At 42.6% G+C, this 15,722-nt stretch overlaps 1 long non-coding RNA gene across 1 annotated transcript; it reads left to right on the forward strand.

The window, feature by feature from the left end:
• Positions 1-556: 556 nt before the first annotated feature.
• On the forward strand, positions 557-8,321 carry LOC140391636 (uncharacterized). Its single transcript, XR_011935146.1, has 2 exons — positions 557-2,309; positions 4,531-8,321. It is a non-coding gene; the product is annotated as an uncharacterized lncRNA (long non-coding RNA).
• The last annotated feature ends 7,401 nt before the right edge of the window (positions 8,322-15,722 follow it).

Raw genomic sequence — 15,722 nt, forward strand, 5'->3', positions numbered from 1 at the left:
GTCGAAGGCCATCTAGACAGTAGTAGCACCTCTGCGAGGGTCGATGGACTGAGTGAAGAAGTGCTTTGAGGCACAAGGGACTAAAATACGAGAGGTGGAGATGGTGGTGTCTGAGCAGAGCGACCGGATCGTGTCCCTGGAGGTGGAGGTGGGGTTTGTTGGCAGCGAAGGGGTTCTGTGGAAGGTGAGGTTGGCGATCGGGGAGTACGTGGAAATCAATCAGAACACCTAATTGTATTTTTTTTTAATAAATGTTTTTTATTGGGTTTTTGAACAAAGTATATTTGCCGTTATGTACACAGGATATGATAGAAGAAGAGAAGGGCACACACACACAAATCACAAAGGGAGAGAAAAAAAAGTAACAACACGCGAGAAACACAAAATCAGATAATGTAACTGGTAGGGTATTATGCACCTGCCCAACAGCAGCAACTCTACACTTGGCAAAATTATTTACACACATAAGTAGGCATCTGTTTGTGTGTGTATGTGTGTGTGTGTGTGTGTGGGGGGGGGGGGGGGTGGTAGATATTATTTTGGCCATAAAGACAGCTTCAGCTCAAGACTCAAAGGAGCTCTGTCATAAGACAATAGAACAATTTTGTTTCTTCACAAACAACTGCTTTCGTCTTCCCCAACTAATTGCCTAACAGAAATTACATCTAACCATTTGAAAACTGGATAACTTAAAAGTTCGGAAACTTTAGTCCACCCCATACAACATCCCTAGAGATTATACCATTATCAAGATCTTACATGAGTGGCCTATGTTGGTATGTAATCCAGTGCTGGCATATTAAAGCATTCCATATTGTTGCTTCTCATATGTCTTGCTTATTATTTAAACTGACGATTCCACTTCAACCTGGTTGACTGACCCTGTCCGCTCAATTGTCCTCCAATTATTTTCCCTCACCCCTTCCTCTCAGTCCCAGAACTATGACACCAACCTTTGTATTCAACAGATTATTCTTGACCATTAACATCACCTCCAGCCTAATGCAACCACAAACACCTCTTACCTCCCCTCACTTTCCAGCATTTCAAAGGGACAATTCCTGCCCGGCACCCTGTCCCACTCTTCAATCAGCCCCAATTCCCTATCCCCTTCCCACAGCAACTCTTGTTCTTTTACTTCTTCTCTTCCAACCATTCATCATCCAGTGCCAAAAACACTCTTTCCAGATGAAATTGCACTTCTTTCAATTTATAACACTGTATTTACTGTCTGCTGCAGTGGGCAGACTAAATGCAGATTGTATGGCTGTTTTGTATAACATCTCCATTCAGTCTGTAAGCGTGAGCCCACGATTCCAGTTGCTTGTTATTTAATTTTCCATCATACTCTGACCTCTCCTTTACTGTTCTGACGAAGCTCAAGGTAAACTCAATGAATAGGACCTTTCAGGCACTTTACAACCTTCAGGTTCAGCATGGAGTTCAATAATTTCAGATCATAACTCCTGCTCCCAATTTTTCAGGCAGCAGCTTCTGATGATGATGATTCTTTTATACCTCCTCTGGATTCATCTTTTGCTTCTTCACTGCTTCCATTATCATTTCCTTTTGCCTTGCACCATCATCCATTTTCATAGAATCATACAATCCCTACAGTGCAGAAGGAGGTCATTCAGCCCATCAAATCTGCATCAACCCTCCAAAAAAGCAACCTACCTAGGCCCACTCCCCTGCCCTATTCCGATAACCCCACCTAACGTTTGGACACTAAGGGCCAATTGATCATGGCCAATCCACCAAACCTGCACATCTTAGGACTGTGTGAGGAAATCAAAGCACACAGAGGAAAACATGCAAACTTCACACAGACATTCACCCAAGGTCGGAATCGAATCTGGGTCACTGGTGCTGTGAACCAGCAGTGCTAACCACTGTGCCGCCTGTCATTTAATTTCTGCCTCTGGACTTGCTTAATACCTGTTACATCACTAACGTTTCCAGTTCTGATTAAAAGTCAGAGGCTGCCTGAACAGCCGAGTATTTCCTGCATTATCTGTTTTTATTTCAGATTTCCATCATCGGCAGCATTTTGCTTTTATAGGCATTTTTGAAATTTGGGTGTTGTCCTTACTCAACCTGCATTGATTTTCTATACAATGAATAAAAAATACAAAATCTTATTTCCTTGAAAGATAAATCAAAACTATTTAGCCGTCACATAGGACCAACAGCTAAACACATGTTCTATCCAAATATCAAGAGGATGTATACTGAAGAAGGAAAAGCAAAAGATGAATCTGCAATGAGTCTTGATAAAATATTTTTATTAAAAGAGAAAGCAACCCCGGGTAAGTGGTTTCAATTTTAAGTTGCGCCATGTTGAAATGTGTTTCATGTCTATTTTTCCTTTCCAAAATTGTTTTATAAAATATCTCTTTGACAGGTCCTCAGCAGAACCCAGCAAATGGTAACAGGCAGCGTGAAAATGGATAAATGTTTTGTTTAAATCTGCCAGAGGGAGCTGCTTAAAGTATTGCTACTTTCTGGCACTAGTGTCAATGTGTTAGGTCTGTTGTCATGTTGATTCTCAGTTAGCTTTTGTTTCTTGTTGTTTTGACTGAGGTTTTGCTATGTTTGGATGTTTTGGGACGCAGCACCTCCTCTCACTAATTTGGTATTGATAAACTACTTGATAAACTTCAGAACACGAGTAAGTCATTCAGCCCCTCGAACAAATTTCAACATTTCAATACATCATGGCTGTTCTGTATATTAACTCAATTTTTCCATCTTGGTTTCATATCCCTTTTTATCCTGACATATCAAATATCTATCAATTTCTATTTGAATTTTTTTTGTTGATTTACCTCCAACAGGTTTGTTACTGGAGGTGTTTTGGGTCAAATACAAATTTCCCCCACTCTGGTGTGAAGAAATGCTTCCTAACATCACCCTTGCGTGCCCAGTTCTAATTTTAAGATTATGCATCCTTGTTCTGAATTCCCGTGTCATGGTTTCTCTCTATCTACTCCATTGAATTCTGTATCCTAAACATCTGAATTAGATTACCCATCACCTTTTAATCTACTGTTCTGAGAGAATATAAGTCTAGCCTCTGCAACCTGCCCTCACAATTTAATCTTTTTACTTTTGGTCTAATGCTGGTGAATCTGCACTACACCCATTCCAAGACCAATTTATCCTTCGTCCAATGCTGTGCTCATAACTGGTATTTCAGATGAGATCTAACTAGACACTTATACAAATATATAATGACTTACACTTTTGAAACTCCACCTCCCTTTTGTAGAGCCTTATTCAAGACCTTTTGGAAAATCATATAAATAACATTGACAGGTACGTGATTTTCAAGGGTATAAAAAAATAGAAGACACTTTTTTGTAGCTAAAGGCATTAAAATGGAAATCTCAGGATGTGAAATGTAGCTGCTAGCAATGCTACGGAGGACTTCTCCAGGTTTCCATGTGTTGCTGGCCACGTCCTAAATACCAAAATGAAAGAACACCTGGATTTGCCAGGTTAATGGTCTTTCTGGTGGTGCAGTTTGGCAGTAACTGTACCCATGTGGATTTTCTAGATCAGTGGGGAGTAATTCTGCAATTTCAAGGACTACCACAGTTGTAATATGCATTTAGTGTACAACTGCACCACAAAGTTCATCTTCATGAATGAGAGCTATCGTGACAGCACCCTTGCTTATTTTATCCTGTGCCAAACCACAATACTGACACTATCTCAACACTAGATGGCATCACTCAGTAGTCTTCCAATTCTCAACGGTAGATGATAAAAATAAATTCAGTGTAGTGATTGAAAAATGTGACCTTCATTGCAAAGCTCAAATTAATTAAACTTATGAGCGATTTGTCTGTAAACGAGAGTGCAGAAAGATGGAGAATCTGTAGATTGCTTCATTACTGATTTAAGATTAAAGTCACATCTGCAACTTCTCAATCCTTTCAGACTCAATGATTAGGGATCAAATCGTTTTTGACATCAAAGATGAAAAGCTAAGAGAACGTTTATTGAGGCAAAAAAATTTAAAATTGGAAGATGCAATTGAAATGTGAAATGAAATATCCCGGAATCAGTATTCAGATATACTGATAAAAGAAAAGGGCACGAAAACGCTCCTCGGGGCCAACTGCGTTGGATCTGTGGCGCAGTTGAGAAACAAGCTTGTTTCGGATGGCAACCATATTGCGCATGCACATAGGTTCTGCGCATGACGAAAGCAACGTCTTGATGTGTAGACCTTGAGGACACGCCCATCCACACAAAAAATGCCCAGCACATGGAAATACTTGCTCCAAATGTGGCAAACTGAATTATTTTGCTGTCCAGTGCAGATCTGCATTAAAAGGGACACACTTTAAAACATCAAATTCAATGAAGAAACAAATGAATGTTCAGAGTGTTCATACAAGTGCAGGAACCTCAAAGATGGATAACCCTAATGTTAATATCGATGCTTATTGTCTTGAAGATTATTTCTTTGTGGGTATTGGGAAGTACCGGACAACTGTAAAGAACGCTTCCTATCCACAGATACTGCATCCCCATCCAATCGATTAACACGGAATCTGAATGGAACACTCCACTACAAGTCAATGGTTCCGAGATTGTGTTCAAACTGGACACGGGAGCATCTGCTAATTTAATCAATACTCTTGATTTATCCCAACTATGCCATAGTCCTAATGTTCCGAAAACTGACTGCTAGTTACATGACTACAATGGTAACATGATTACTTCTTTAGGGTCATGCTATCTCTTCGTGACAAACGACAAAATTGTGATATCTTTGCAGTTCGAAATTGGTGAAGCTAGACGTTCATCACTATTAGGTGCACAAGCCTGTCAAGACTTGTGAAACAAATCTACAGCACTGACAAAACTCTTCCACCTGTGCAGGAAGGCATTGAAAGCATCCTAGCAAAGTTTTCTCAGGTATGGGAATTGAAGGTATGGGTATTCTTCCTTTCCAATACAAAATTCAACTAAAAGCGAATGCTAAACCAATGGTACACCCTCCAAGAAGAGTTCCTGCTCTGTTAAGTGACCGTCCCAAGCAAGAACTGGAACAAATGCACACCTTGGGATTATTTCCAAGATCACAGAACTGACAGATTGGGTCACCTCAATGGTGTGCATGAAAAAACCCATTGGTGACCTCAGGATTTGTATTGATCCAAAGGATCTGAATATGAACGTCAGCCTATCCAATACCAAAACGCGAGGAAATAACTAGTGAAATGGCTAATGCCAAGATATTTTCCAACTAGATACTTCAAGGAGGTTTTTGTCAAATGCAACTGGATGACACAAGCAAAAAATTGTGTACATTCAAAACACTGTATGGACGTTACTGCTTTAACAGAATGCCATTTGGCATAATCTCAGCATCTGAGATATTCCATCGTGCCATGGAACAGATGACAGAAGGCATAGATGGAGTTTGTGTGTATGTTGATGACATAATAATATTGTCATCTACTTGTGAAGAACACAATGCAAGACTCCTGCAAGTGTTACAGAGAATGCACAAATACAGATTGAAGCTTAATCGAGCCAAGTGCAACTTTGGTATCTCAACGTTAAAATTCCTGGGTGACCAAAAATCGGAACATGGTGTGCAACCAGATGATGACAAAATTGCTGCTAGAAGATAAAAAAGCAGTTCTGAGATTCCTTGGGTGTAGTGAATTCTTTAGGAGAATTCATCCCCAACCTTGCTTCATGATCAACTGCCTTGCATCACCTCATAAGGAAGAACACATTCTTCTCATGGACTGCAGAGTACACAAAAGAATGGTCTGATCTCAAGCCAGCACTGACCACCGCACCTGTTCTTTCCTTTGACCCTGGGCGAGAAACAAAGATTTCCACAGATGCGAGTCAAAATGGGATTGGGGCAGTCCTCCTTCAAAAGAATGATAATTTTTGGAGACCCATTGCAAATGCATCCAGATCTATGACCACCACAGAGTAACATTACACTCAGATCGAGAAACAGCGTTTATGATTGCTTACGGGAATACAGAAATTCTATGACTACATGTATGGACTTCCGATATTCACGGTTGAAACAGGTCACCGACCACTAGTTCATATAATCCAGAAAGATTTGAATAATTTGACTCCAAGACTGCAACGAATTATCATGAAACTACGAAGGTACAACTTTCAACTGGTCTACACTCCCGGGAAGGATCTTATCATTGCTGACGCATTATCTTGTGCTACAGAAACAGATGAACAGCAACCTGAGATAATTCAACTTGTAGAAGCTCAAGCGGAACTTTTCGCTGAAACTCTTCCGGTCTCTGATGAAAAACTCAAGCTCATCAGAGCAGAAACTGAAAAAGAATCATAGAATTTACAGTGCAGAAGGAGGCCATTCGGCCCATCGAGTCTGCACCGGCTCTTGGAAAGAGCACTCTACCCAAGCCCACAGCTCCACCCTATCCCCATTACCCAGTAAACCCATCCAACACTAAGGGCAATTTTGGACACTAAGGGCAATTAAGCATGACCAATCCACCTAACCTGCACATCTTTGGACTGTGGGAGGAAACCGAAGCACCCAGAGCATACATGGAGAGAACGTGCAGACTCCGCACAGATAGTGACCCAAGCCGGGAATCGAACCTGGGACCCTGGAGCTGTGAAGCAATTGTGCTCACCACTATGCTACCGTGCTGCAAAGTTACAACGAGTAATCAGCCATATGAAAAATGGTTGGCCGAAAGGAAACTGTTCAAATTTCAGATATATTAGATCTGACCTCACTGTCGTAGGTGGATTTCTACTTTGTCTCGATTGTCCTGTCATTCCCACAAAGCTCAGACACATTGATCCTCCAGAAGGTTCATGAAGGTCATTTAGGTAGAGAAAAGTATAAACGTCAAGTGAGACAAGCAGTATATTGGCCTGGAATAAATACTGACACAGCCAATTTTGTGATAGAATGTGAGACACGCCAGCGAAATCAATCGACACAGAGAAAAGAGAAACTCACAACTCACGATCTTGAGAAGACTCCGTGGTCAAAAGTTGGTATTGATCTTTTTCATTTTCATGGTCGTGATTATGTATTGATCATTGACTCTTTTTTGAACTACCCGGAAGTAATGATTGTACTTCGAAATCCATGATCAAAGCGAGTAAAGAAATATTTGCTCGTCATGGGATACCTTGCAGAGTTATGACAGACAATGGACCTTGCTTTGATAATAATGATTGGACAGAGTTTGGTTGTAAGTATAATTTCACTTATATCAAGTCTAGTCTTCTTTATTCGCAATCTAATTGCAAGGTTGAAAAAGGCGTTCACATTGTGAAACAACTTTTCAAGAAAGCACTTGACTCTGGCTCAGATATGTTCTTAGCTTTATTGAATTATAGGGCTGCTCCTCTCTCAACTGGTTTATTTCCTGCTCAGTTGGTCATGAATAGATTGTTGCATACAGCTCTTCCATGTTTACAACTAGCTGACCCTGATCTTCAGCAGGTCACAGAGAAAATGCAGCATCAAAAGCATATTCAGGAGAAATACTACAATGAACATGCAAAATCGATGGAACCACTTGATCCAGATGATCTGGTGAGAATTCAGATTCCCACTGGAGGATGATCTGACTTAGCTAAGGTCAGACGTCAAGCAGCACCTCCCTCATATATTGTTAATGCGATTGATGGTTCTGTTCTTAGAAGAAACCAACGGCTCTTTTGAAAGTCAAGTCTTCTCAAATTTTATTTCTATGTCTTCAGTTTGATGGTAATTCATTACATGCTACTACAGAATCTGATGATAAACATGATGACTTCCAGAAGCCACTGAAAACATCTGCAACTCAATTGACTGGATTGAGGAGATCATCCAGAATCAGAAAGAAACCTGAAAGACTTAATTTGTAAAGAAAAACAAACACATTTTTAAACAAATTTTGCCTCACTTGTTAACTTTTGCCATACATATCAATGTATCATGTCATATCGTCACTTATATTTTCCTGTTTGTACTGTACAAACATCTAAACACAAAAGGGGAATGTAATGATATATATAATCAAAGGAGAGTAAAGGGTTAACAAGATGATGTTCATGTATCTCAACACTAGATGGCATCACTGAGTGGTCTTATGAAAGGCTGTGTCTCTAAGCATTCTGGGAGAAACTTATGGAGAAGGATAGTGTGAGTTTGAGATAGCGTGTTGGTTGTATTAGAGAGACATAATAGATTACTGTAACATAGATTCAATACTATTAGCTATTACTCAGTAGAGTGGGCTAACCATTTAAAGTAGGGTAAAATAAACTAGCTTTGTTTTAAATAGCTTTAGCTTTGATGTTCTTTATAAACATTACCACTTTTAGCTATCTTGGAGAACTATACAAGGAACATCACAGCACCCAGGATGCCTTGGCCATTCTGAGGGACGAGGGAGGCCACCGGCGGGAGCTGTTGGTGCTCCTGACATGCTGGGCAACCACATACGACTTGCTTTATGTCCCCATCGATTCCAGGGCACCAGCTCCAATTTCGAGGCACTTGGGTGACCACTGTGCTGTTCCTTCAGGATGGACTCCTGACCCTGCGACAGGATAACCACACGAGCCCCCCACAGCATTTTCCATGCTTAGCTCTTGGAGTTTCTGGGCATGGGTCCCCTATAATCCGCTATTTCATAGAATGTGGTGGAGTTTTGCCAACTTAGGATCTTTTTCAGTCCATGTTCGAACCTGAATATCCATCATCGGCAGAGTATCCATAAAGTTCAGGGTCACCACAACTTCATCCACCACTGATGGGACTCACGGGCAGCGGGGGATGACTCAGGTGTCAGCGTGGGTTGTGCTCCTGAATGATGCTGGAACGAATACTCATATGCTATGAGCAAGAGTGCCCAATCCAGGCTGATGCAAAGGGGGAAACCCCCTTATCTTCTTTAAAGAGGCCCAGCAGAATTTTGTGATCGGTCATAATGAAGAAGTGATGCCCATAGACATACTGATGAAACTTCTTGACCTCAAATATCACCGCCAAGCCTTTCTTCCGATTTGGGCATTGCAGATTTCCGCATCTACCAGGGTCATGGAAACAAGGCATGGTTATAGGCATGGTTCATAACAAACGTTGTAAAGGAACACCCTCCAGCCAGTTTTGCATATAAGTCTTCCATCCGAGGCATCAAGTAACGGTCCAGGGGCAAAGCCCTGGTCACAGTGAGTTTGTAATCTACACAGAGTCGGATAGACTTGTCTGGCTTCATAACCGGTACTATGGGTGTGTCCTACTCCACAAACCGTACTGGGTGTATGATTTCCAGATCCTTTAGGCACTGCAGTTCTGGGTCAACCTTGGTGAGTAAGACGTAAGGAACAGGCCGTACCCTGGAATATCTGGGTTGAGCCCCTGAGTCCACATATATACGAGCCTTTATTCTGCCCAGACCCTACTGGAATATGTCAGGGTACTTACCCAGGACTTCATACAAGTTTTCGGTGCCCATCCGAAAAATATGTTGCCAATCAAAATGGAGGATTTGTAACCACTCACTCCCCAGCACATTTGGTCTCAATCCCTGCACCACGACTAAGGGTAGCCTGACCATTTGCTGTCTGTGTCACCGGGGTCACAGTGGTCCCCACGATGCTCAGCGGCTCACCATACAGGTTGCCAACCTGGCTTTGGTGCCTCGCAGTGTGAATGGTAAGGTCCCTGTACGAAGCCGGCGAAAAGATTGTTGGCCAACATTGGTGACAGTGGCTCCCATGTCCATCTCCATCAGCAGAGGATGTCCGTTCACACATGCAATGTGACCCGAATCAGCGCCACCTTCGGGGTCGTGATGTAGTTTAGTTGCATCATATTGTCTTCCTCCAGTGGGGCCACTTGCAACGCCCTGGCTCGTGGTGACCTCATCACCTGCCCTGGTCGGCATTCTCTCCATCGGCTCTGGCTGCCCTGACCACCGCTTATTCTCCGTCCACATATCCAGCAATGTGGTCCGCCTTCTCCTTTGTCCTTGGGGAAGATATCCTGCAGGTCTGCAGCGACTCCTGAGTACTAGGCCCAACTGTGGAATTGCCCCTTTGGTTGCCTCTTGAGAGATGATCTGGCCATTCTGGCACTGCCCTGTGATGTTGCAGGAGTCCAATATGGATGGCGGGTCAAACCATGAACCCTATTGTTCATGGACCCCTGATGCTCCTGTAACCCTTTTCATGGGATAGTGACAACTCAGTGTCCCATTTAGTCTAATGTGGCCTCCATCAACATTTATTCCACAAACAAGCCTATCCCTCAACATTCCAGCGGGGTGTCCTGAATTCACAGTGCTCCGCCAGCCACCTAAGGTGGCTCAATAAGTCCGTTCCTGACTCACCTGAAGGCTGCATAGCTATCTTGAACCTGTAACATTGCATTATAACAGAAGGTTTCGGATCAGCATTCAGGCACTAATGCAACCAACTCATCGAGCGATATGGAGTCTGGTGCAGCTGGATAGGTCTGCAGCGACTCCTGAGCACTAGGCCCAACTGTGGAATTGCGCCTTTGGTTGCCTCTTGGGAGATGATCTGGCCATTCTGGCACTGCCCTGTGATGTTGCAGGAGTCCAATATGGATGGCGGGTCAAATAATCCCAAAGTTCAGCCCAAAGTGGCTGGCAGGAGAATCAGTTTTTGACGGTCTTCCTCCAAGATACCATTGGCCTGAAAGAAGTACCTCATACGTTCTGCATATTGGACCCAATCTTCGAGGCCTATATTGAAGGCCTCTAACTTACCAAACAGCCACATTTTTAAATTTTATATCATCATGTTTCTGCACAGTAGTCATCAGGGTGGCTTGGCATCTTGACAAGCGAGTTGGGACTCTCCTTTTTCCTTGTCGCCAGTTTATGACCAAGGACAATATTTATTTTACTTTTAAAAATAAGCTGAACAAGGCAGTAAATATCTACAATCACAGTCCCCATTGGGACAACTAACATACCGGTCCCTGCTTGGGCAGACTTAACAAGCCCCAGCTGGGTGGGCCTCCTTCCCCTACCTGGGAAGATCATATTCCACGATCCCCACAAGGAGATCAATAATGGTTTCCCCATGAGCCTCATGGGGGTTTTGACATGCTGCATCCTCCACAATATTCTAATTCTGAAGGCCCAGCCATTATCTCCTGGTGAGAGCAGGAGGAGGAAGATGAGGAGACCACATCCACCACATATAACTGGAAAGAGAAGGACTTCATTTAGAGATTTGCTTCAGGTAAAAGGAATTTTCATACCCTAACACAGACTGACCATTCCCTAACCCATGCACCCATGTCATAGTCCCCTGTCCTAAATCTCCTTAACCAATATCATTCAATAAAGGTCAATAACAAAAATCTTCATGCAGCAGCATTAACCAGCAACACATCAAAAATACAAGAAAAAGCAATTTATCTTTGTCCACCCACTTTGTGGTGCCTCTGTCCAGCCTGATGCTTTTACACAGTGCTACCCCAGTGGCTGCAGCGTGGTCTGGTGAAACCATCATCCTTTCTGGCCTCAGCAGCAATGGGTGTCACTGCTTGTGTTCAATTGGCCCAATTGTTCAGCGGACCATCTAAGTCCCTGAAGGGAAGCAGGAGTACTAGTCCTCTTCCAGTCCCCTGGTTTCCCTGTTGTGAGCAAAATAAATATCAGAATGTCAGTGACTGTGTGTCACACTGCTTAGGTGTTGTGCCGGTCTTAGTTGAATGGTTATAGAAGGCATGAAGGGATTTGCATACAGCTGGGATGATTCGGTGTGGGTGGGTGAGCTGCAATGTAAGGATGTTATGGCTGAGTCCTTTGTGCAAGGATGTACTGAGTGAAGGAGATTGAGCAGGGAGAGCAGTGGGTGTGAAATGTAATGCAGTGATGCATTCACTCATCTTGATTACGTGAATGAGTCACAAACTTCTTTCTAATTTGCTACCATGTCTTCTTGATTACATTTTGGGCACTAACTACCTTACCACTTGCTCTTTTTCCCTTCTGAGGGTACACCTTGAAAGCTTTCCATCTCCTGCTGGAAACATAATTTCTCCCATGTTACAACACCCTGGGCGAGTGCGTGGCCAATTCCAGCTCCACAGGCCCCAGAGTCCCAACACAAGTGAATTAACAAATAATTAGTATAAGGTTTCTAAGATCTTTAAAAAAAAAAATTTAGAGTACCCAATTCTTTTTTTCCATTTCAGGGGCAATTTAGTGTGGCCAATCCACCTACCCTGCACATCTTTAGGTTGTGGGGGTGGGAACCCACACAGATACGGGGAGAATGTGCAAACTCCACACCGACAGTGGCCCAGAGCCAGGATCGAACTTGGGTCCTCAGCGCGGTGAGGCAACAGTGCTAACCGCTGTGCCACCATGCCGCCCTCAGGTTGATTTTCGACCCTTAACTGCTCCAATGACTTGCAGGCACCAGATTTGTAAATAAAAAACTGTTTATTTGTAACAACAAGAGAGATAGGATATGCAATAATTATAACAAAATACCAGCCAACTAACCTATTATTTTACTGTCCCATCCTTTACCCAAACACACACAGAAGGGGAAGAGAAATGGATAAAATGATAGGGATCAAAATGGAAGAAAGACAGATGAATTTCCTTGTCGCGAATATTGAAATCAATAAAGCCGACTATCTTCCCAGGACCCGGAGTGCTGAAAGCACCAGTTGGATTGCTGATGAAGTTCTTCTAGCTGGGACATTCAGGCAGGACTGTCATGCTGTGGGATCTGCTCTGGGAGTCACTTTAACTTGTATTAACCTGGGCCTTCACACAGAAGATCCTCCTCAGATCTGTTTAATTCTAACTTACTTCCAACGCCACCAGAGTCACTATCAGCTTCACTAAGATAAGATTAAAGTTCTCCACATGTGAATTTTAATCGGTTTTTCAAACAACCTATCCCTCCCCACACCCACCTGCAGCTGCTGCTGGACTGGATTTTCCCTGCAGGTTAAACTGACTGTAGAGGAAAAGGTCTTTATCCTGGACCTTCAGAAAGAATCCATCAGGTGAGAGAGAAATCAGAGCGATGGCCTTCTAGCTGCTTCATCAAAACAAAACTGAATCAAACCCACAGTCTGACAACATAAAGAACATTCCGGAACAAACCACACCAATCAGCATTGTGACCTGGGAAAATAAAACAGCTTATTAGCTGCCAGCTGAGTCCATCAAAATGTCATCACTGAGGCCAGACCAAACAGCACATCTGGCCGGGGGTTTCCTGTTATTTAAAAAGTAAAGGTGAAAGCATAGGTCCCAGCAATTTTCTAGGCACAAAAATTATAAAAGCCAACTAGAATAGAAATTACAAAGGAAAACAAGTGCCAGACAAGGATTTACAAGAGGATCCTTACACTTGGCAACCACCTATTTGTCCAGACGTCACTGGGACAAGAAGCCTTTCTCTGGTATGGTGTGATATCTTACTTGATCCTGGAATGTTATCCAACAGCCGGCAGTGCATTTGTGTAGCTTTCCTTTTTATGGGGACTCCACCTTTGGAAGGAGAAGCCTGTTTAGAGCACATGCTTACTCATAGCACTACTCGGCCCTTGGGGGTGCACAGAAGACACAGAGAGGAATGCGATGTAGGGTCTGGTTCGGGCCACATTACAATAATGAAAACAAGGTGAAAGCATGATTTCACAAGTTGCCCACATCATTTGGAACTGGCTTATACAATTTCTAGCCCTCTATCTTAACTTAGTGCAATATTGGTGTAACTGCTAAAAGGAGAGAGGAAATTAAGACTCGGTAATTTTATGGGCACTTATAGATTGGTCAATAACTGCAGAAAAATAAAATGCAATGTCTCTAAAGCTGCAAATACTTAGAAACACAGCCTCTTCTTTTCTGTTCCTAGCTTCAAAATGCACATAATCTCAGCCTGAGGCATAGGAATAAAAATAGTGCCAATAAAACATCATCTTTTGTTTATTTACATATATTTTTGAAAACACAACCATTTAATTATCCTTCTGGCATTAGTGGCTTTCCCAAATGAGTCGTCTCTAAATTATTTATTTAATGTCTACCTAGGTTTAACAGATGTTCTGTTAAAATTTAACATTTGAGAGTTTTTCCAACTGCGAATAGATTTGATAGTTTTAATATTTTTAAACTTTTATGTGATTTAACTCCTTGGCAAAGTGCATAAAGTATATCCGACAACATTGCAATTAAAAAAAAAGAATTTCATTTATGAAACTCTTCGCAACCATTGCTCACAGGCCAATGAGGTAATTTTGAAATGTCGGAGACACAGCGACCAATTTGTACGCCGCAAGGCCCCACTTGCAGCGAGGCGATAATGACTATATTGCTGTTGTCCACTTTCAATGTTTATGTTTTTTGCACACATTACCAGAGGGAAAATTATGCAATGTACCATGTGACTCAGCTGCAGTCTTCTGTGAGACAATAACCAGATTAAACATACATGTTCTCCTTCATTGTGATGCTGCTACTAATTTCTCAACTAATAAATTAACTTATGTATTTGTGTTTTTACCAATTCCTTATTGTGTTGCATCTTTGACGTATACTTTACAGAGAATTGGCCCATAAATTAATAATAATAATAACCTTTATTATTGTCACAAGTAGGCATACATTAACACTGCAATGAAATTACTGTGAAAAGCCCGTAGTTCTCACACTCAGGCGCCTGTTAGGGTACACAGAGGGAGAATTCAGAATGTCCAAATTACCTAACAGCACGTCTTTTGGGACTTGTGAGGAAACTGGAGCACCCAGAGGAAACAAACGCAGACATGAGGAGAACGTGCAGACTCCCAAGCTGGGAATCGAGCCTGGGACCCTGGCGCTGTGAAGCAACAGTGGTAGCCACTGTGCTACCGTGCCGCCCATAGTAGAGAAAAAAACCCTATTCTTATTTGAAATTGTGCCACAGGATCTTTTACATCCCAAGAAAAGAGATGATTTAATGGTAGATTTCTCCGTTTGCTCTCACTTGCTCTTTTTCTCTGCAGAAAGCACTTAACTGTCTTTGATGTGGTCAAGGAGCTGTCAATCATAGCTAGATATTTATGAATATTGCAATTAGTTTCACAGCTGACTGCTTGACATCCACTCCACCCTGAAGGGAGATGAATTAAACAATCCAGACAGTCAGATGTGTGTATGGAAGCTGTCAATCACAACCTAGTAAAATCAGTTTCATATAGAAAAGAATGAACACCTTACAGCTCAAAGATCTGAGGGGGTTTGAACCCAGCTGACTGGTTTTCTCTTTCCAGGAATTTGCAGCTTCTGCTTTCTCTGCCTGAGCCAGCAAGTGTATTACGCAGGTGAGTTTTAAAGCAGTACTTTTTTCACTGTCTCAGTCTGGACCTCCCTCTAGCTTCCAGCAGGGGCCTCTCTTATGGGGGCCGTCCAGTAGGTGCCTCTCTTATGGGGGCCTTCCAGTAGGGGTATCTCTTATGAGGGGGCTCCAGTAGAGATATCTCTTATGGGGTGCGTCTAGTAGGGGTCTCTCTAATGGAGGCCTTTCAGTAGGGGTCTCTCTTGCGATGGGGCTTCTAGTAGGGGTCTCTCTTATGAGGGTATCTCTATAATTGGAAGGTTTCTGGTGGTTGCCTCTTATGGAGCGGCTTCCAGGCAGGGGTCTCTCTCTTATGAGGGGGGGGGGGGGGCGGTGAGGGGTATCTTTGGTGGGGTTTT

This window comes from Scyliorhinus torazame, chromosome 15 (assembly GCF_047496885.1).
Source record: "Scyliorhinus torazame isolate Kashiwa2021f chromosome 15, sScyTor2.1, whole genome shotgun sequence".
NCBI classification, from domain to species: domain Eukaryota; kingdom Metazoa; phylum Chordata; class Chondrichthyes; order Carcharhiniformes; family Scyliorhinidae; genus Scyliorhinus; species Scyliorhinus torazame.